The sequence below is a fragment of the Vulpes lagopus genome, chromosome 3 (assembly GCF_018345385.1).
Source record: "Vulpes lagopus strain Blue_001 chromosome 3, ASM1834538v1, whole genome shotgun sequence".
NCBI classification, from domain to species: Eukaryota; Metazoa; Chordata; class Mammalia; order Carnivora; family Canidae; genus Vulpes; species Vulpes lagopus.
This window is the reverse complement of record NC_054826.1, coordinates 76574322-76597925: the sequence shown is the minus strand read 5'-3', so window position 1 is coordinate 76597925 and position 23604 is coordinate 76574322. Positions and strand designations below refer to the sequence as shown.

General features: G+C 45.1%; 1 protein-coding gene across 5 annotated transcripts in view; it reads right to left on the bottom strand.

Moving 5' to 3' along the window:
- Window positions 1–20881, bottom strand: part of MRLN (myoregulin) — a 29547-nt gene extending 8666 nt beyond the window's left edge. The window contains exons 1-2 of one of the 5 annotated variants that reach the window (XM_041747052.1): window positions 20771–20881; window positions 19584–19708 (exon numbers count right to left, since the gene is read on the bottom strand). The gene's annotated coding sequence lies outside the window, so the exon portion shown is untranslated. Of the gene's footprint in view, window positions 1–5244; window positions 5478–19583; window positions 19977–20770 lie in introns of those variants that run through there. The other 4 variants (XM_041747054.1, XM_041747051.1, XM_041747053.1 and 1 more) reach the window with 4 other exon arrangements.
- Window positions 20882–23604: the final 2723 nt, after the last annotated feature.

Genomic DNA, 23604 nt, shown 5'->3' with positions numbered 1-23604 from the left:
GAAATCTTCTGGCACCAAAATAATCAAAATGTTATCAAGCTTCTCCCTGTCAAGTTCCCCAGCCCTCTCCATGAATCACAGCTGTAGTGCGCTCACCCAAGGCCAGATGAACTGCCCTGAGCCTGGCCAGGGATCAACTGCAAGGTTTCAGGAGAAGCCCGGACACGTGTTCGTGCCCCTATGGTGTGAGGTAGTGGGAGTGAGACTGAGGGAGTTTGTTAGTTAGTTTTTTTTTTTTTTAATCTGCAGAATTCATATAGTGGCCAACAGACTGCCACTCCAGGCTGGGGGCTGGTGAGTGGAGGAGAGTGGGGAATGTCTGGGCCCTTTGGAGTTCTAAAAAGCATCTGGCAAAATCTTTCGATCTATTTTCTGCAACACACACTCTGCATACATTCACCAGTGGCAAGTTTTGGTTCATGAAGGTGCAGATTTGATTTCTGAAACCAGTTAAGTATTTGTTTGGAGTCAAGTTTAACTTGAGAAGGTAGATGGCTGGGTGGGAGAACAGAGTTTCAAGTTAAATGAACATCTGTGACCTTTTTAAAGGCAGAAATATATTTCCAGCATTTAGCACAGGACTTAGAACAAAATAGTGCTCAATAATAAGTAATGGCGGGGGGTGCGCCTGGGTGGCTCAGTAGGTTAAGTGACTGACTTCAGCTCAGGTCATGATCCCAGGTCCTGAGACACCACGTCAGGCTCCCCTTTCAGTTGAGGTCTGCTTGTCCCTCTCCCTCCTCCTCTGCCCCTCCTCCTCATGTGTGTGCATGCGCTCTCTCGCTCTCTCTCTCAAATAAAATCTTTTTTTTAAAAAAGGTGGGGATTGAGGAGGGGGGTAGAAAGGTGAGGATGAGATGCAGCCTTGGGACGCCTGGTGGCTCCGCAGTTGGGCGCCTGCCTTTGGTTCAGGTCTGATCCCAGGATGCGGGTTCGAGCCCCACATCGGACTCCCTGAGAGGAGCCTGCTTCTCCCTCTGCCTGTGTCTCTGCCTCTCTTTCTCTGTGTGTCATGAATGAACAAATAAAATCTTAAAAAAAAAAAAAAGAAAGGATTTTATTCATAACTATCATTAGGAAAGGCCTACAAACGCTTAGATTGTAATCTCCTATAATCTTATACGGTGAGTATTAGCGCTCCTATTTCCTTGGTTGGAGAAACTGAGGAGCAGAGAGGTTAAATCAACTATTCAAGGTCACACAGCCAGGGATAACCAGGACTTGAGTGAAGGGCTTCTGGCTCCACAGCCTGAGGCACTACAGTGTCTCAGGACTGGTAAGGAGGTAAGCTGAGGGCCCAGCAAGCTGCCTGGCGCTTGATGGGGCTGTGGGTGTTACAGTGAGGCTGGGGGCTCAGAAGGATGGCCCCTTCCCCACAGCCCAGCCATGGGGAGAAGAGGCTGATGAGGAAACAAATGGACCTGGAGGTGGAAAGCCCTGGAAGTGGAGGCAGGCATGCAGGCATGTGGGCTGGTTTGTCTGGCAGCACTCCGGAGGGTCCACCCAGCCCGCCAGGGGGATGGAGGGGTCCCCAGACGTGCGTGGATCTACTCTACTTCTCTTCAACTCTACCTCTGACGCTCTGTTTCTATGTCAAGGCCTCTGCGCTGTGAGCCTCCCCTGACCACAACTGACCCTGCCTCGAAAGGTTTAAGTAAATATCTTGGCCTTAAAATGAACTATTTTTTCTACACATAAACATCTCCTCTTAATCATCCATTACCAAGACTTCTGAAGGTTGAGATTTCCCATTGGCACATTCGTGCCCCAGATAGGAGATTGTGCGCTACCCCCAAGAAGATATAAATCGCCCAGTTTATAGGCACTTAACATTAGGAAATCTTCTGGCACCAAAATAATCAAAATGTTATCAAGCTTCTCCCTGTCAAGTTCCCCAGCCCTCTCCATGAATCACAGCTGTAGTGCGCTCACCCAAGGCCAGATGAACTGCCCTGAGCCTGGCCAGGGATCAACTGCAAGGTTTCAGGAGAAGCCCGGACACGTGTTCGTGCCCCTATGGTGTGAGGTAGTGGGAGTGAGACTGAGGGAGTTTGTTAGTTAGTTTTTTTTTTTTTTAATCTGCAGAATTCATATAGTGGCCAACAGACTGCCACTCCAGGCTGGGGGCTGGTGAGTGGAGGAGAGTGGGGAATGTCTGGGCCCTTTGGAGTTCTAAAAAGCATCTGGCAAAATCTTTCGATCTATTTTCTGCAACACACACTCTGCATACATTCACCAGTGGCAAGTTTTGATTCATGAAGGTGCAGATTTGATTTCTGAAACCAGTTAAGTATTTGTTTGGAGTCAAGTTTAACTTGAGAAGGTAGATGGCTGGGTGGGAGAACAGAGTTTCAAGTTAAATGAACATCTGTGACCTTTTTAAAGGCAGAAATATATTTCCAGCATTTAGCACAGGACTTAGAACAAAATAGTGCTCAATAATAAGTAATGGCGGGGGGTGCGCCTGGGTGGCTCAGTAGGTTAAGTGACTGACTTCAGCTCAGGTCATGATCCCAGGTCCTGAGACACCACGTCAGGCTCCCCTTTCAGTTGAGGTCTGCTTGTCCCTCTCCCTCCTCCTCTGCCCCTCCTCCTCATGTGTGTGCATGCGCTCTCTCGCTCTCTCTCTCAAATAAAATCTTTTTTTTAAAAAAGGTGGGGATTGAGGAGGGGGGTAGAAAGGTGAGGATGAGATGCAGCCTTGGGACGCCTGGTGGCTCCGCAGTTGGGCGCCTGCCTTTGGTTCAGGTCTGATCCCAGGATGCGGGTTCGAGCCCCACATCGGACTCCCTGAGAGGAGCCTGCTTCTCCCTCTGCCTGTGTCTCTGCCTTTCTCTCTCAGTCTGTGTCTACCATGAATAAATAAATAAATCTTTTTAAAAAAAAAGAGAGAGATGCAGCCCTAAGGTGCTGTTCTTCTACGCCTCACCAGCTCATTACTCAAAAAAGGACCAAAGGAGGAACCCTGAAAATCTCTGAACTATTTTCCAAGAATTTATAGCCTTCCAAGGGGAAGCCTAATCAAAAATGCCTGTTTTTGGTGAATCAGTCTTGGGTGTGAAGACCCTGTGAAATCTGGGCCCTGTCTGTACTTCTCACGTACCATGGAACAAGCCCATTATGACTTGTATCAGAGTTACTCATGAACTGACTTCTTTCTCCTACTATATTCAGAGGTTTTTTAAAAAAAGATTTTATTTATTTATTAATGAGAGGCACACACACACACACAGAGGCAGAGACACAGGCAGAGGGAGAAGCAGGCTCCATGCAGGGAGCCTGACATGGGACTCGATCCTGGGTCTCCAGGATCACGCCCTGGGCTGAAGGTGGTGCTAAACCACCGAGCCACTCGGGCTGCCCTATTCAGAGCTTATTGATGTCTTGCTCACCCAGCACTATGTCTTGCACACAGTAGGAGTTAAATAAATGTGTGCATAGTGAAAGCTTGTAGAGCAAAGCAAAAATCCCATCTCCTGAATGATAGGGGGACACTTTGGGAAGCAGGAACTCTCATCTAGGCATGAGCTCAGTCAGCAATGGGGAGGAACCAGTCCCTTCTAGCCACAGAAGCACACAACCAAAGGGAAAATTTTAGAATACTGGCAAAACAGGCCAGTTTATGAAAATACTAACTTACACTTTGAAATTGTTTTGGGAGGTTTGCCAACTTCATTGATCTTAGCTATAGCCCAATGTCCCGAACTGCTAGGTATGCCATCCTCCAATGCCTATCCTCACCACCCACACAGCTTGCTCAGCCTAAAGATGAAACCAATTATTGTTGCTACCATTTGCTTTTTTTTTCTTCTTTCTTTTTTTCCCAAGATTTTATTTAAATTTAAGTTAGTTAACATATAGCATAGTCTTGGTTTCAGGCGTAGAATTTAGTGATTTATCACTTCCATATAATGCCCAGTGCTCATCACAATACGTGCCCTCCTTCATGCCCTTTAGCATTTTGCCCATCCCCCACACTTCCCTCCACTGTCTCTACCATTTAGATTATTATTTTCTATCAAAGACCACACTGGGGGCTCTAGGTTTGAATCTGAAACAAACAAGAGGCAATTAAGAAGATTCAGGGGACACCTGGGTGGCTCAGCAGTTGAGCCTCTGCCTTTGGCCCAGGGCGTGATCCTGGAGTCCTGGGATCGAGTCCCACATCGGGCTTCCTGCATGGAGCCTGCTTCTTCCTCTGCCTCTGTCTCTCCCTCTCTGTTTATCTGTGTCACTCATGAATAAATAAATAAAATCTTTTTTTAAAAAAATAGAAGATTAAAGACAAATTCCAGTGAGGGATTTCATAAATAATGTTACTATACTTGGCTACTTATACACATTATGAGTTCAACCCAATCCCTTCTAAAAGAGCTTATGACTCTCATTTTACAAATGAGGAAACTGAGGCTCAGAGAGGTACTTGCTTAAACTCACACAATTTGTTAGTGCTCCAAGCCAGGGCTCAACACTAGGATAGCATCTACCTCATTCCCGTTTGTGGTAACACCTCCCTTCCACATTCTGTTGAGAAGTGTGATGCACCTGTTCAGGAGCAATGAATATACGTAACCAAAGCAGGAAGCTGCATTAGTCCCTGGTCCTGAAGAATGATTGGATTGTCTGGTTTCAGCTGAGCTCACGAGGACGGAGCAGGGCATTGGCCTTTCTGAGCTTCAAGGTCCTCCTTTTCCAGACAGAAAACACAGTGACCTACTTTTCAGGACTCTCAGAAGCAACCATTATAAAGGAGGCTGCAAAGACAAAGCCTTCAGCTGGAAGAAAACAAGAAGGCAATGAATCACTGGAACAAGACAGGTGCCGTGTCTGAACCAAAGCTCAAACATGGTAGAAAGACCAGACCCACACCTCCTGTGCAGCTCCCCATGAATATACCTGCCCTGTGTGAGATTTCCCTTTGCAATCACTGCAGTGACAGGCATACCAAGCCTACCACCAGGCGTGGCCGAGTAATTTAGGAATTATGAATCCTAGCTTCTTCTCCTACCTTCATTTAGCCAGAAGGAAATGAGAGGAATAGAATTCCAACTCATTAATCTGTTGTGCAACCAGCCTCGTACAAATTGGAGGGATGTTGAAACCCAGTGAGGGGAAATTGGCTGCATGCGTCTAAGTTTTAGCTTACTATATTCTCCCCCTACCACAGGCAAACAGGAGTTATACTAAACTTTCCTCCCACATCAACATTTTTAAATGTCACATATTTTAAAAACCGAAACTTACTGTTCAGGGGCTCAATAAGCAAAGTCCAAAGTCAAGGAGAAGATCTCTCTTTTGTGAAAAACACCATATGCTCTAGGTGGATCAGGAGACTCGCTGGGCTGTTATTAATAACTGGCTGAGAGCTTGATGAAGAAACATGAGCCAGACTGTCACGGGAGGAGGCAAGTGGAAAGGAACTGACGGGCACAGGTGGGATAAATTATAACAAAAATATCCTTAGGCCCATACAAGAGCTCAAACAACTAGCTCCCCTGCCCCAGCAATCAATAGACCCTTATGTCAAATGTTCTGAGAATTAAACAATAACTAACATAAATGTCATCTGACTCTCTTGGAAAACACCATGACTCATTTAATGTTATACCATCCTTTGTTCTTCTGAGCAATTATTTTTTTTTAAGATTTTATTTACTTATTCAATGAGAGACACACACAGAGAGAGGCAGAGACACAGGCAGAGGGAGAAGCAGGCTCCCCACAGGGAGTCCGATGCGGGACTGGATCCCAGGATCCCGGGATCACACCCTGAGCTGAAGGCAGACGCTCAACCACTGAGCCACCCGGCGTCCCACTTCTAAATTTTTTTTTTAATTTTATTTATTTATGATAGTCACAGAGAGAGAGAGAGAGAGAGGCAGAGACACAGGCAGAGGGAGAAGCAGGCTCCATGCACCGGGAGCCCGACGTGGGATTCGATTCCGGGTCTCCAGGATCGCGCCGTGGGCCAAAGGCAGGCGCCAAACCGCTGCGCCACCCAGGGATCCCAAGGTCTGAAGAATTGACAGCGCATCACAACCTGGCTGCTGGTTTTGAAAAATTATATGTCAAAAAAGCCCCAAAACAATACACCTCCCTTGTCCCCAACAATTGATGGTGTTTGGATCATGAACAGTATGCTTTCAGACCTAAATTATATTAAACACAGGGTCTGCCTGTCTGAAACGTTAAAAGGAAACTGATCATTAGACAGTTATGGAAATACAGAAGGATACAAATTTAAGTGAAAAAATCTTGTCAAATCACCACATTCTTAAAAGTCTAGCTCCCTGTCACCTTGGCTCAAGCCTGGTAACTGCCTTTTTTTTCCAAACTAAACCCTTTTTCACCAAACCCTGAGGATGGGGAGATCAAAACACCTCACTAGAGACAGTGGACTGCTATTTTGCCAGGGCAACTGTTAAAAAGAAAAAGTAATACACCAGTGACCGCCAGTTTAATAGATTGTTGAGAAGGAGTGGCATTGAGAACAGGGCCTAAAACTGTTTAATCGCCCACTGACCATTTACAATTCTTGCGTACCCACTGAATATACGTAGCTTTATAGAACACAACAGGGATCCCTGGGTGGCACAGCGGTTTGGTGCCTGCCTTTGGCCCAGGGCGCGATCCTGGAGACCCGGGATCAAATCCCACGTTGGGCTCCTGGTGCATGGAGCCTGCTTCTCCCTCTGCCTATGTCTCTGCCCCTCTCTCTCTCTGTGTGACTATCATAAATTAAAAAAAAAAAAAAAAGATTTAGAACACAACATGCATGTACTACTGTAAATACATTATGTACATCATAAAACATTAGTGGAAACTTTTATTTTTTTTATTTTTTTTTAGTGGAAACTTTTAAAAGATGAAATTTTAAAATGGACATTCTAACAGTTTTTTAAAAGATTTTATTTATTTATGAGAGACACAGAGAGAGAGGCAGAGACACAGGCAGAGGGAGAGGCAAGCTCCCTGTGGGGAGCGCAATGCAGGACTAGACCCCAGGACCCCAGGATCACGACTTGAACCAAAGGCAGATGCTCAACCACTGAGCCACCCAGGTGCCCCCCTAATAGTGTCTTAACACTCCTCAAGGGTCATTTGTAAAGGTCCCTGGGGGCACAAAGATCCCACTCTGCAGATATCTGGGGATGCTTCAGAGCCCTAGCTTACTAAGTACTGTGGGTTGGATCGTGTCCCTCAAAAGGATACATTCAAGTTCCAACCCCCAGTACCTGTGAATGTAGCTTTATTTGGAAATAGGACCTTGCTCATGTAATCAATTTTAAGATGAGCTCTTACTGGATGAAGATTGGTATACTGGGCCCTGACCCAATGGCTGGTGTCCTTAGGAGAGAGGGAAATTCGGACACAGAGAGACACACGGCAAGAACACCATGTGATAGAGGAAACAGACCCTGGAATGGCACGTCTACAAGCCAGGGAACACCACGCACTGCTGGCAGCCACCAGAAGTGACGAGAGAACAAGAATCTTCCCTTAGTGACTTCAGAGACAGGATGGCCTTGTGGACACCTGGATTTGGGGCTTTTAGCTTCCAAAATGGAGACAATAGATTTCTGTTGTTTTAAGCCACCAAGTTTGTGGTCACTTTTACTGCAGCCCTAGAAAGAGAATATATTCATTCTGTGACATTAGCAACGTGATGTTGGTAATGCTATTTACTCTCCTTGTGCCTCAGTTTCTTCATCTGTAAAATGGCATTTGAAAGCTCTGCTGATGTAATCAGGTTGTTTTGAGAAATAAGTGACATAAGGCATGCCGTGTCCTCAGCATGGCACCGGGAACATGCTAACAATAGCATGTTACACTTATGGAAGCTTTATGAGTGAGGACGGGGGCTCGCCAACTTTGGTGGAGCATTCACTCACCACTCAGAAACTTGTGTCTCAGGAGGAGGGAGAGCAGTTGCAGGGGCATGAGATAGTCTCTAGATCTTCTGGGAATCTAAAGCTTGATTACCCAGATCATTCTTAACAAGATAAAACATTGAAATACTAATTATTAAGCATAATTTTAAGACTTTCTATATTTTGGTCTGAATGTGTTGATTTTTGCTCACATTGAGAAGCTGTACTGTAAGGATGTATATGGCTATAAAAGGTTAGGAGAGGGGCAGCCCGGGTGGCTCAGCGGTTTAGCCCAGGGCATGATTCTAGAGTCCCAGGATCGAGTCCCACGTCAGGCTCCCTGCATGGAGCCTGCTTCTCCCTGTACCTATGTCTCTGCCTCTCTCTCCTCTCTGTGTATTCTCATGAATAAATAAATAAAATCTTAAAAAAAAAAAAAAAGGTTAGGAGATAGATGTTCATAAGCTTTGCTACAAAATGTTGATGTAGAACAGTTCACGATTATGTACCTCACAGTTATCTCCGGGAAATAGAACTTACTGTGGTTGACAGTTAAGATCAATACATGTGAATGAGGCTCTCTGGGAGAAACAATTGCAAAGAGAATACAAGGTGTCCAGGATGTACACTTGTTATGGGAAGGAGAGTAGATTTGTCCTAAAGTAATGACGGGGTGTTTAAGAATGAGGAAGAGGAATGTGTAGGGCAAAATCTGAATGGATACAGAAAGTTGTATCCAGAAAGAAAGAACTTTCTGTGTACAGAAAGTTTCACGGAGAGGGAATTGTATTTGTCGTGGTCAATGTTGGCCAAAGTTTTGATGGTCTTATTTGTAAGTTTTTCTTTAAAAGAGCTTTAGTATCAGATATTATACTAATGCAAAACTAAACTTCTGTCTCTGTTAAATGCATGAAATTGTCCTACTTTGGGAAATAGCTAAAGTTCTTTATGATCATGTTATTTCCTTTTTAAAAATTAATTAATTAATTATTCATTTAGTTTTAGAGAGAGAGAGAGAGAGAGAGAGAATCTTAAGCTGGCTCCATGCCCAGCGCAGAGCCCTACTCGGGGTTCGATCTCATGACACTGAGATCATGACCTGAGCCGAAATCAAGAGTTGGACATTTAACTGACTGAGCCACACGGGTGCCCCATAAACCTTTTATTTTTTAATCTTTTTTTGTCATTTTAATTTTAGATTGATCTTATTTTATTTTCCCTGCCACAGGAACAAACACATTTCATTGCCAATTGCATTATTTTTTTTTAATGAACTCTAATCAAATCTCTCACTTTTGAAAATTATCATTAGTAAACTAATCACAACCATTTTAAGGCTTTTGTGTTCTACAGATGGTTGGTTCTATTCTAATGCTTCCCTTAACACATTTGCAAACCAGCTACAGGCCAGAGTGCTCTGACCCTGACAAAGGATGGTCTCAGAGCCACAAGGGAAAGGGCTCAGCCAAGTACCCTTGAGCACAGATTTCTAATGTCATCGCTTAAACAATTTGGAGACCATACCACTGAACTGGATCAGGATTTCAGCACTAACAAGGAAATTAATGGGTTCGTGAGATTGCTAATCCAAGATGAAGCGGAACAAGCATTACCCAGAGCTGAGTGAGCTGATGAGGGATGATTTTGTTTTGTTTTGTTTTAAAATTTACTAGTCCTTTAATATTTTGTCTTCTGGACATAAGGAACTCCTTTTTCTTCTCTCTTAACCAGCTATAAAAATTTTGAAGTCTGTGTTTTTGAAAACATAGAAATGAAACACATCTTTCTCTCTCTTGTCTGATTCCTCCAGAATTTGGAAACTCTTACTGAGTATTCTTATTTTCATGGCAACAGAACTATTTGCATAGGTTTAATAAGAATCTGACCTCTTTATTGATAGGATATAATAGGAAACATTGGTTATACAACCAAGGTTTTGTCCAGAATGTTACATCTGAGAATTAATTAGGTGTAAGCAGTTGTTAGTTTTAAAGAAATAAGGTTGAGTTCTTAGAGCCAATGTTTATGAAACCCTTTTGCGAAAACCAGCACATTTCCTGGCTTACAGTGTTCCCAGACTTACAGAGGAGTACTATGTTCTCTTCCTGACAAGCTCAGGATATGAGCTGACGGACCTTGAGAAGAGAGGAATTCACTCAAATCTATGTAATGCAGGTCAAATCTGATGGTGAGTTCTTGGCGTGGCATTCAAGCCTCGAGAAGCTTTGAGAAGTCCATTCTGGGGGATGCCTGGGTGGCTCAGAGGTTGAGCACTTACCTTTGACTCAGGGCATGATCCTGGAGTCCCGGGATTGAGTCCCTCATTGGACTTCTCACAGGGAGCCTGCTTCTCCCTCTGCCTGTGTCTTTGCCTCTCTCTGTGTCTCTCATGAATAAATAAATAAAATTAAAAAAAAAAAAAAAGTCCATTCTGAGATTTCTTATGAAAACTTCCAGCAACACAAATTGGATTTTAAATCACCATTCTTGCTACACCTCTGTAAATAATCAGGTCATATATAATGAGACTAGCTTTATTTTATGATCCAGAATAATCTCTCCTTGTGATTATCTTTGATCAAAAGAGGGATAATTCTGGAGAGAATTTTTGTTTTTCAGTGGAAAACAGTAGCACATCCTGTGGGTTACCAGATTTTGGCCCATTTCATTGTTTCTAAGCTGGTTTGAGTCTCTTTGTAGATAACTGATGGATATAAACTCCTGCAAACTGAACTAGGTCCTATCATCTTTTACACATTGTCAAACCTTATTAAATTTCTGATTCTTTTATTTTTCTTCAGGATCTATCTACAACCATTTGAACTAACATTTCTAATTTATCTCCTTCTCTCTTCTCTTGGCATCGCCAAGAACTAAAATATGACTGACTAGATCCTCCTTGGAACTTTAGGTTGCCTTGTCATTGGCTTTTACCCCCAGCATCTGAGGAAGTACTGCAATCTAAAGCTTCTGTAGACCTCAGAAGACTCATCCCTGCAGCAGCCCATGCACAGACCAGATTCCCCCTGGAAAAGGTACTGTCTGGGCTACCAAAGAAGTCTGGTAAAATGATCAGGTCATGTGTGCCTGCATATAAATACAAGGCAACCAAGACCATGGACAGCATTTCCAAGAGCGTTGTCAGCTTCAACAAATTCAATGAGCAGTGCTGGATTACCTCCTGCCTCTTGGAATCTTCTTGGAATAGACACCCCCAGGGTGCAACTCCTGGCTCTTTACCTAAAATAACTATTTATATTAATATTTCTCTATTTCACTCTAGTCATCCTTAAAAAGCCTGATCAGTAGGATTCTACATCAACTGATCTTAGCCACTACCTCTCAGTAGATGATTTAACTGATTTTGCAGAAGTAACACCAATGAGAGTCTTCAGGAGACTATTTTTTTAGATAATTTTTCCACTCAGGAGATTTAAGAGTACCTCTGAGTTGTTCAATGATAAATGATATTTATTCATCTTGAACAAAAGAAGGGACTGACAGGTGGCTGGGTGGCTCAGTCAGTTAAATGTCTGCCTTTGGCTCAGGTCCTGATTCCAGGGTCCTGGGATCAAGTCCCTGTTGGGCTCCCTGCTCAGTGGCAAGCCTGCTTCTCCCTTTGCCTCTGCCCCTTCTCCCCACCCCCAAATAAATAAAACCTTTTCTTAAAAAAGAAGTTATTTAAAAAAAAAGAAGGCCCTGACAATGTTGAATATTTTTAAAATTTTGATTCTAGTAAAAGGCACACATCATTAAATATACCATCTTATTCATTTTTAGGAGTACAGTTCAGTTTTGCATACCCACTGTTGTACAACCAGTCTCCACAACTTTTTTTGTCTTGCATCCTTGAATCTTTATACCCATTTGAAAACAACTTCCCTCTCTTCTCTCTGGTAACCATTGTGCTACTTTCCATTTCTATGATTTTGACTAGTCTAGATACCTCATGTAAGTGGACTCCTACAGTATTTATCTTTTTGCCACTGGCTTATTTTACCTAGCACAATGTCCTAAATATTCTATTAAATGCATCAATCATGTGTTGTTTATCCACTCATCCATCAGCAGATGATAATGTTGAAATTTACCTGAGCCCTATGTTCCTAGGAAACAGTAGTCAAGAAATCCCCCTACACTTTTGTGCTTCAAAATGGCTTTCTGCAAAGAACCAGTTTATGTGACTTAGATATGACCCATGGATGCCCGTCTGTTTGCCTAAGACAAGAGCAGACACAGACTCTCCAACTTGCCCTTCCTTGTCTCATCAGATGATTAGCTGAATTGTCTGTCCCCACCAACCGATCTGGATGAAATAATGACTAATGTGACTCAACCAAACTTTAGTCAGGCTTCTCCCCTACCTATAGCCTCTGGACTCTGACCCTCAGGTCAGAATGCAGAACAGCCTTTCCTGACTGCACCAGTCTGCAGTAACTTTTGAGACTCTTGCAGATCTTCTGTTCAGAATGTTCTCCCCATTGCAATAGTCTTTTCAAATAAAATCTCTCCGTATCTTAGTCTGGATTTGTTCTTATTTGATTGGGGTTAGTGGGAAAGTGCTGAGAGGTGTACCACTAGATGCAAACTTTGAGGACCATGGCTGCAGTCCCAGCCTTGACGCGGATAATAATTTCTTAATCCCATTTTATAGGTAAGGAGGTGGAGCTAGAAGGTGAGGACGTGCTGGCAGTCACAGCATCATGACGGAGTGGGAATCCGTGCTCTGATCGCAGACAAAACAGTGCCCTTTCCAGCACAAACGTGCCTAATCTTGGTCAGTGTTTGCAGATGATGAAAACATTCTCCAATATTCCAAGGAAAGGGAAATGAATCCAAGAGTGAAAAAAATAAACAGGATACCCAGAGTTCAAAAGAATCTCTTTCAGTCTGTGGAAATGAATGAAAACCATCCAGATGAGAACAAGCAAAGGCTGTTTATTCAGAGGTTGTTCTAGGGAGGGAGTAGGCCACGATCACTTACATTTGGCAGAGACTTAAAGGCAGGCAGAAGACTGGCAAGGGTTTATAGTGGATAAAAAAGAAGGCTTCAAATGTGCCCTGACTGGGAGGCCTGGGGAAGCTGTAGGTAGGCTAACTAGAAGTGGGGAGTCCTATGTGACTGCTTAGGGATTGTATGGCTTTCTCTTGCTGGTCCTAAATTGAAGTGGATGAAAACACTAGGGAAGCTGTCAGTTACTGAGTCTTGGCTGTTTGGGGCTGTTTGCCACAGGGGTTATGGGTTGGCTTTCTGGACTGGTTACTGCTGCGAGCAGGTTGGCTTCCTGGGCGGATTGCAGCAGGTTGTGGGTCAGGGTTCTGTTTTTATGTATAGTCTGATCTCTGTATATTCATTCCGTCCATCTCTCAGGGACTCTACATTCATAAGAGGCCTTCGCACCAGCCCTGCAGATGATCCCACACTCAGGCCAAGGAGGGCGGCAAGAGGCTTTCCGCTTGCGTAGGAGAAAGGCATGTAGTGGCTAAGTTCGCTTCAACTACCTTCCCCCACATTGTCTCTTTTTAAAATAAAAGTTGAAAAGCAGGGCCTGAGCATCATCTTTGGCTTTCCAGGGCTCACAGACAATTCACAGATGAAGACCCTCCTACTTAGTTTCTATTTCTTATGTGGTTCACAGAATCTCAGAAAATCCAAAGGACTTCAGCAGTCTCCTCGCATGGCCCTTATATGTAACAGATGGGGAGAGAGAGGCCCAGAGATCACAGCGTTTAGGTCTAATTCTGTTGAGGCCTCCTTAAGGCAGTAGAGGGACAGGATGTCCTTAAGGAGCTCAGCCAGTGGGTGACATGAGTACATAAACACACTACTCATTTCCTGGGCCTACCATGCACTGCCTCAGCTCTGAGCTCATAAATGCTGTTCCTTCTAAAGTCCCTTTCCTTTCCCTAATTCCTCTCTGTGAATTCCCTTTCACCCCTCAGTTCCTAGTTGCAGCATTACCTCCAGGAAGACCTTCCACACATGCCATCCTCCTCAACACACATATGTCCCCAGAGAGTGCCCTGTGCCCCCCTTCCAGGGCTGAGCGTACTGTTCTGTGCCAGGGTCGTTTGCCTCTTTCCTCAAGTAATCAAAAGACCCTGAGGACCACTCCTAGATCTAGTCTCTGTTGTCTTGTTCCTAACCGAAAGCAGCCCCCCTGACATTTGGAGATGTGCCACTCAGAGGGGAAAGACTTGGCCAATGGGGGGGTGGGGGCAAGTCCCAAAGGAGAAGTGAACTTGCCAATGAGTCAACGGGGAAGGGTGTTTGAGGCAGAGCTCTGGAGAGGAGCAGAAGCTTGGGAACAACTGGGAGTGGGTATGGGGAGGGAGCAATGGCTGGCAGCTTGCTTCTTTGAAGGATATGGGACAAGGCAGAGGCGGCCAGACCTGAAAGTGACACTTGAGGGCTCAGGGGCTGGGCACATGAGGTGAAGGGGTGTGGGAGGAGGGGTTGGGGGATCAGGACGGGAGGCCAGAAAAGCAGCTGGGAAACCATTTCTTACAACAGCCCCGTGGACACTCAAGACAGATCTGACCTGGGGCGGGAGTGGAAAGGAGAAGCATGCTTGAGTCGCATGCAGCAGGTATATGGTTGGCCAGATGTAGGGCCTGGCTAGAATTGGGTGGGGAGAGACTGCAGGAAGTCCAGGACACCAGATTCCTGGTTTAGGCAGCTGGGTGAGTAAGATATAAAAATTCAAGGAGTTGATGAGTCTCTCCTATGTATCAGACCCAGAGCTAGATTTTGATGCCAAAGATGCTGAGGAATTGGTCCTGGGACACAAGGAGCCAGCCAGTGGCCAAAGGAGACTTGAAGTTCTTTCAGGTTATGTACTTCCCAACACTACCCTATGCAATCTGAGACATGGGTCCTTCCCAGGGATACAATTTCTGACCCACACATCACAGCTCTTAATCCTGCAGGACCAACGAGGAAGGTTCAGACACAGAGGGAGTAGGGAGGGGGCACTGCAGAGCTGCCAGGGGGGGTCCACACCAAGACAGGGAAAGCGGCTTACCTCCAGCCACCTCCCACCGGCGAATCTCTCTTACTCCATGCATTTTGATGCAAAGATGTTACATAAACCTTGCCTCTAATTCCCATTTTTTATCGTTGCGGACAGATCTCTAATGTTTCTTTTCTAAATTTTAAAAAGGGTTGTGGTTTAAAACTGAAATAATGAAAATAAATCCGGGGGCATCTGAGTAGCTCAGTGGTTGGGCATCTGCCTTCCGCTCAGGTGGTGATCCCAGGGTCCTGGGATTGAGTCTCCTACAGGGCTCCCTTCTTCTCCCCCTGCCAATGTCTCTCTCTGTGTATCTCTCATGAATAAATACATAGAATCTGAAAAAAAAAAAAAAAAAGAGGATGGGTACTGGGTGTTATGCTATGTCGGCAAATTGAACTCCAATAAAAAAATAAATTTAAAAAAAGAAAAAAGAAAAGAAATCCTATTGGAATTATGTATTTGAGCTGTTTTTCAAGTACTTTTCCCCAATTTTATCTCAAGAAGTTATTTGGGTTTTTGTTATTAAGGAGAGAACCTGGCTTGAGAAACATATCTTGAAGGAAGGAGTCAGTGCAGTTAGTAAGAAAACTAAGCAAATCTTGCAGCAGTACCTTTCGAGAACCAGCACGACCCTCCCCACAAGCCCCTGGCCCTGGGTGGGGGGGGGGGGGGCTCGGAGCCCCGGAAGGGGGTGCTCATCAGGCTGCAGGTTCCCAACCCCCGGGGCCGCGCTGGTGTCCTCATGCAGCAGGACGCACAGGGGCCGCGCTGAGGGAGGGGCCTCTTGCAGGAAGCTTCATGTGGGTGCAGGTAACTGGCAACACGCAACTGCCCGCACGTCCTTGATAACATTTGCCAGGAAGCTCACTTCCTGTCCTTAATGAGCCCCGCGTTTCCTAAAGCACGGAGGCCGCCTGGGCACGGTGGGGGGCCGCGGGGAGGAAGTGACAGCCATCAAAAGCTTTGCCCATGGTCTCTGCCCTTTGCAGCACCGCGTGGCCCAGTTTCCGTTTCTGGGCACGTCGGGGAAGTTAGGTGGCGGGTGCAGCAGCGAGTGGGGGGCGGGGGTCTGCTCCGGGCCTGGAACTGCTGCACCACGTTCTGAAGGCGGTGAGGGCCTAAGAATCCAGCACCTACCCGATTCCTTAAGAAAGCACAGCGCTCCAGAGTTTATAAATGACTCAGAAGGATCCTGAATCTTACATATTTTGGACGTAGCATTCACACAGCACCACTGCCAACAGAAAGTAAGTGGCTTTGGAAGACAGCAGCTGCCTTTTTTTAATTGCATGTGCAGAAAAGAAAAACTTAGAGATACGGCAAGCTAAATGGACATCCATCCTCAGCACGCAGTATCATGACAATCCTGCAGTGATGAAGCCACAGGATGGAGGAATCACAGCAACAGTTCTCATATCTTGAGGGCTTGTACTGGCCTAAGTTCCAAGTCCCTGTTCTGAGAGCTTCACATAGAGGAACATAACTGTCCCACACAATCTATGAGGGAATATAAGGAAATGGATGCAGAGTGCTTATGCAATTCATCCAGGGATCCTTTTTTAAAAAAGATTTTTAAAAATTTATTCATCTGAGAGAGAGACCGAGAGAGCACAAGCAGGGGCAGAGGGAGAAGGAGAAGCAGGCTCCCAGCTGAGCAGGGAGCCCAACATGGGGCTCGATCCCAGGACCTCAGGATTATGAGCTGAGCCGAAGGCAGACGCCCAACCATCTGAGCCGCTCAGATGCTCCAGAATTTCATCCAATGTCTGACATCAGGCACTCAGATCCCAGTTCCCATTGATGTTCTCACCTATGTTTTCAAGATATACATGAGTAGCTAAAACAAAAACACATTCTGATGCAAAACAAAGAAAAGAAAAAAAGTGAAAAAAAGGAGCCACCTCTCATATCAACTGAATTGTTTAATCTGTCTCCCTGTTGCCAGGTTGGACAAGCCAGTAAATCCTGGAGAAGGAAAATGCTCAGAAACGGACTAACCTGGAGAGGTTGAGATGGATGAGTTGCTAGCGCCCTCTTTCAGGTAGGCTCGGCTTTCCTTCAGAAACATAAACGGGCTGATCCAAGCTTATAGGTAATTCCATTTATCATGCAAAAGCAAACATGAGTGCAACCCAGGGTATGGGTTCATGGATATTTCAGGTCAAGCTGGCTCAGGGTTTGAAAGGTAAGTATTTTCCCTGTAACCCTTGGAGGGATTCTCAATGCATAAAAAAGGACAAAAACATGAGTTATCTGTGCTTTGTCTGAATGGTAGTAATATCTAACAAGTGAACATCTTGAGGCCAATTTAAGGCGCTTGTTTTCCTAAAGCACACAGAGAATAAATAACATAAAAAAATAACCTGGTTTTAAATGCCTTACAAATAAAACCGCTCCTCTCTTCCTCCAAGCTGCTATAATTCCCATCTCAGTGATGCAGCTCTGGATCACTGAGCCAAACTGGTCTCTGAAGGATATTCTTTAGGACCAAGGAAACCTCGGACCTCTTCAGATGACGGGATGCACCTCGAAGACAGGGTTCCTCACATTAGGAAAGTGACTGGAAGTCTGAGTATCAGTAGAATCTAATCCAACTTCTGTGCTTCGTGGCTCAGTGGTCACTGTCCGAGACTCCAACCCAGTCAAATCAACAAATTATACCCTTGTGGAGAAGTTAGGAGAGTAGAGAATATTAGAGGTTTCCTCCACCCCACATTTCTTTATATTTAGTTTTAGTAAACCATTTGATTTCACAGCCAAGACAAAATAGGTGATGATCCCTTTAGAGAAGGAGCCCAGAGAATCAGAAATGGGCTGCCCACATCCATGTGGCCATTGAAAATTCTTTCAAATTACTATTCTTAAGCACTGACCTAGGACTAGTGAGACAAGAAAATTAGAAGCTTCTGCAAAGCTCTGAAGTTGTTAAACTGGGTATGAAGCCCACCTGAGAGCCAGGCACTCAGAGAATTTGGCAGGTCACCTTCATTTCTGCCCCGTCGAGCTATCCACCTGGGGTTATACGTGCATAATCTGAAGGGCTCATCCAGTGAGTCACAGACACTCACCACAGAGAAAAGCCAGCGATTTTAAAAGCACCTGAAAGTTTAGCTTCATATTTCCACAAGGATTGAAAAGCAAAAGTGAAATAAAGCCCAGTGATTTCCTCTCTGTCGTGTCATTCTTGAACCTAGGTCGACTGCTGGGGGTCTCTCGATACGTGACCAAGTATAGACTGGTTCTTTAGAAACCTCGTTCCTGATGTATGTTGGTCAGGACTCCCGGGCCAGTTATGGTCCCAGAGCTCCATAAGGTCATCCTAAGACATGACAACATCACATCCCGACTAAAAATTTGAACACCCTTGGACAACTGCAAGCAGTAGCCTTTTCCAAGCAAAGGGAAGCCCCCACCACGTGAGCCCAATTATCAGTGGAAACGTGTCCATGGGAACAAAAATGTGAATAAAGGAGAGAACATGCCAGGTGTCTAACTTTACCAGGATGTCAAGTCACTTGCTCAGAGTCCACAGTTCACAAAGCCATAAACTTGTTTTCCGGACAGAGAACTTCTTGCCATGGTTTGCGTTTTGGGGAGTGATGCATGAAACACTTTCACTTTCTTGCAAATATTAGAGTTTCCTGTGGTGGCCACTCTAGCACTGTCTCAAAACTCCCTTTATCCTGTCCAGCCTTAAAAATCTCTGGATCTCTTCCCTTCTGTTTTTGAAAAATTTATTGTGAAAAATCTTACACATACCAAAGTAGAGAATACAGTCATCTGTCATGTAATTTAGACAATCAGCATGCTGCCCATCTTGTTTTATCTACACTCACATGCCCCTCCTCGTCCTCCTCCCAAAAGTTATTTTAAGGAAAACCAAAATATCCTATCATTGCATTTTTAAATATTTTATTTATGGACTTCTATAAGATGTAGATCTTTCAGAAATATCTATTTCTGGATAAGAAATAGGCTGAATGTATTATATACATCAATGAGAAGTAGGAAAACATAACAAAGCAAGACTGAAGAGATCTAGAAACTCCCATTAAGTCATGAGTCAGGCAAGAGTTAGTCCACCTCAAAACCACATCTTCTGTTGCTTCAAGCTCTGCCCTTTCCAGCCGCACTCTGTGACGTCTCTGGCAACCTGTCACTGCCCGGATGGCTCTGCTGAGTAAGCCTTTGGACTCAGATTTAAGGCGAAAGCTCTGCTCAGCACATAATCTGTCTAAGGCCCTGGAGAAAGGTCTCATGGTCAACCCAGAATCTTGCCCAGAGGGGTTTCTGTTTCTGTGGCCGTCCCTGGCACCTTCATTCCAGGGTCCTGACACTTCTCAGGGATCTGGGGCCCAAGTTCTCAGGGAAATAGCTACTGACTAGGACAAAAACAAAAAAAAAAAAGAAAAAAAGAAAGAAGAGAAAAGAAAGGGAAGGGAAGGGAGAGGAAAGAAAGGGAAGGGAAGGGAAAGAGAAGAAAAAAGAAAATAGCCATGATACCATCATCATAGCCAGAAGAACAATTAACAGTTCATCTTTCATAGCAACTAACCGGGGAGAGTTAACCCATTTCCCCTTCCATCCGAGCATTTGGTCCCTCAGATGCTGGATGCAGCCTGGAGACAGACAGGCGGCCTTGCTTGGAGAGCACAGTCCCCAGACACACAGACACACAGACAGTCAGGGACCTCACCAAAGGCAGTTCACAGCTTCCTCTTCCCTCCAGTCTGAATCTCCACCTTTTTTGCTGCTCTTTCTCCAACAGCTCCCCAAGGATTCTGTGGCAGTGGCCAAGGTCCAGGCTCTGGAATTCCTCATCTGCGAGGCATGGGTCACAATGATGAGTTCACTTTGTCTCCATAGTTCTTTTCCATCAAGAGATCCCACATTCTAGAGCCCGATGACTTGGGCCTTGCCGCTTGACTTGGGCCTTGCCCAAGGTCATTAAACGTGTGTCGGTTTATAGTCCAGCAATAGGGAGATGCTGGGCAGCCTGTATGTTCTAGACCGGCTCCCAAGCAGGAAGAACGCGAGTTCCCAGCAGGACCCCACTTGGCCTCCCTTTTGATGCATCTACTTCTGAGGGGTAAAGTCCCGGCCCTTGTCTAGGCTGCAGATGGGGGGGGGGGGGGTGTCAAGGTGGAGTTGGTAGAAAATTCATGCTGAGAACCTGCCCACCAGGCTCTTGAGGTGAGCGCACCAGGTCTGAGCAAAGGTCGTGCACTTGACACATGGGATCCTTGCCATGAGAGTAAGGGCAGCTGCCTCACGGTGAGGAAGTCTCACCCACCTCCTGTCCTCTGCTGAGTCCAGACCCAAGCCTACTCTCAGCCTGCAGCTGGGCTCTAGGTTTGAGGTCCCTCAAATAAAAGACTTTCCCCATTGTCACCATGTCCTTTGCAACAGGACGCAGACACAGCAGAGGCCTTCTGATAGGAGAGCCTCTTGCAGCCTCCCCCACTCCCACCCCACCCTGCTCCCAGCCAGAGGCACAGGGAACAGGATCAACAGGCTCCCAAGACCTTACAGTTAAATTTTCCAGGAATTGTGTCAGCTGGCTGCTAAACACAGACACTATTAAAAATTAAATTATATAAATTTGTAATTGAAAAGATTAAAAACAGCTAATAAATACTGAAAACACTATATATCCTAATTTACCACATTTTACTATTATTATGCTTTTAAGGTCATTTACAACTAACATGTCTCCATGGTGAAAATACTATGTGAATGGCGCACAACAGCATATCTCGCCACAGCTCAGTGACTTCACAGGGGGCTTGAAATCACATTGCTGGGGAGTATGTGCCCCACAAAAATCGACAAGCAAAAGAAATAAGGGTTTAGTCTCAAGATAGCAGAATGTTGACCACTTACCAACACACCTCTATCTGACTCAGCTCTAGGACTCCAGACTCCATCCTCAGCTCAGCTTGCTTGAAACCCACATTTCAAGTGTGTGCTGTGTGTTGACTTTCAAGACAGCCAGGGACAAACTAGATAGAGCCACAACTAAGAGAAGTCGGGAACCCAATCTTGGCCAACCCTCCCTAGGAGACTTACAAGAAAGACTGATTGACCACAGTCAATCTTGGGTGTCCAGACCCCACCTTTAATAATCAACCAGATTTGTACCAGGAACTTCCGGTGGTGGCCTCTCTCCAAAGGGGGTTTCAGTGCTCACCTCCCACTCCCCTACTCCCTGCCCTTCTCTCTTCTGCACAGACACAGCTCTAGCCAGATCAGACTTCTTTCACTCCTTAAATACTCTATACCCTGGGTCTACAAATCCAGAAGCCCGCAGGGACCACAGCGTAATGACTTGTATGACAAGCAAGGGGACCCCAGAGCCCTCAAAGAAGGCCAGGTGTCCCCTGCTGCCTGACACAGCCACTGCTCAGGCCGATCTGCTTGTGCAGTGGAGGGACAAGGCCCTACTGTAATCTTTTTTTTTTTTTTTAATTTTATTTATTCATGAGAGACACACAGAGAGAGGCAGAGACACAGGCAGAGGGAGAAGCAGGCTCCATGCAAGGAGCCCGGTGTGGGACTCGATCCTCGGACCCCGGGATCATGCCCTGAGCCGAAGGCAGACGCTCAATGCTGAGCCACTCAGGTGTCCCAATGTGATCTTATTTTTCAAGAGAAATTAGGAATATGGGTCTTTGTAAAATAAAAAATTCCCTCATTTCAAGTTAAAAAGGATTTCACATTTTCATAAATTGTAACTGTGTGAGGTGGACACAACTAACCTATACCTTACTGTGGCAATCATCGCACAACATACATCCATATATCCAATCACTACGTTGTGCATGTTCAACTTACACATTGTCGTATGTTGACTTCTCTATAAAGCTGGAGGGAAAAAAAGGGTAAATAAAACAGATGGCATTTTTCAACTCCTGTGGGGTAAAGCCCTTTATTTCATGAGTACTCCAGGCTAGAACAACGGAGGGTGAGTGGTATTTAGGTCCTAGGCCACCAAGACAAGGCCTCACACCCTCTCAGCCAGCCTGAATTCCCCACAAACACTCGTGCACCTTGCCGGCATCCCTCATTAAACAGGAGAGGTCACTCTTGCCTTGCTGCCTCAGGCATTTGAGAAAGCCTCAATCCCAGAAAATTCAGAGGAGGTGGTTCTCCCCAGGTCAGACAGCCAACAGGTGAAAGGAGTTGGTGAATCCAAGTCCCCCATTCCTACTCTCTGGTGGGACAATTCTGAGGCAATTCTAAATGATTCCTCAGGGATCCCCCCCCCCCCTCCCCATAGGGTGCAACTCCAGGTGCCCACCAGGCTGAAAAGCTCATCCGCACACCCTTCAGTGGTTTCTACTTTCTTGAGGTCTTCCACGCCCTGGAGTCACCCCCAAGCAAGATTCCTGCACCCAAGTCCTCTACTCGGTTTGCTTTCAGGGAACCCAAACCCTAACCACACGGGTGGATGCTCTAACTCCAGATTTTCACACATGTTGCTTCCTCTGTCCTGAGCACTCTTGAATGGTTCTTCAAAAATTTGGTTCAAGGGGCACCTGGGTTGCTCAGTGGTTGAGTCTGCCTTTGGTTCGGAGCATGATCTCGGGGTACTGGGATCGAGTCCCGCATCGAGCTCTTCCCCCTTCTCCCTCTGCCTATCTCTCATGAATAAATAAACAAAATCTTAAAAAATATATAAAAAGAATCTACTTCAATATCAGTTCCTCTGAAAGTCTTTCCTGACCCTTATCTCTTCCAGTGCTGGGGGATCCCACCTTGCTGGCTCCCGTACTTGCAAACCTACTTGCAAACCATTAAGAAGCTATCATACAAAGAACCTGATACTCTCTGAAGTTTCAACATGTTCATTGGGTCCTATTGACCCCCTTCCCATCCGTGTATTATAGGTGAGGAGACTCCAGCTCAGGAAACCCGACAGAGGCTGGACTTGAACTCACAGGACATCTCCCAGGCACTGGCTGCTTTCAACTTGAAGCTTCGTGCCCAACATTACAGTGACTAATAGTATTTAGCTCCCAGGGATGAGGATTTGCCAGCAATGGCTCAGCAGCACCCGGGCAGAGCAAACCCCGCGGGGAGAGGGGGAAAGATTGGTCAACTGGACTGACCTCCAACTCCAGGAGTTGCCTTTTAGAATAAAGAGCACAGAAACCCACAAAAGATGTAAGTAGCACATTTTCCTTGTTTTACATTTCAGACACTTCATTTTTTTGTCTCTAGAGGTTCATTTTGGGTCTATTTTATATTTTCAAGTTTTCTCATCATGCTCACACTTTCTTCTGCCTTCTTGAATGCACAGAGAATGTTTTCACGTCCCTGTCTACTAATTCTATCATCCATTTCACTTCTGAGTCTGGCTTTTCCTCTTTAAGATGAAAAAAAATTTAATTACTAAAATCTCTTTTGGGGCTAATTAGTAATCTTGAAAGTTGCACTAAATCATTCATAGGGTATCAGAAAATATCATCTTCAGAAAAAGCTCTAAATATATGTAGTTCAACAGCATTCAATGTAATACAGAATTAGGGATGGTATCAGAAAATTTCCAAGGAGGGAATCCAATCTCTCATGTCAACATCAAAATTAGAGACAAAACATAACTTACTGCACACTGACTTCTTCCTTTATTTCTAGAGAGAATGTTAAAAAGTTTGGGCCTGGATTAGATACTGGTGACTGAATAGGACTGCATTTCCACGAGTCTTTAGATAGCA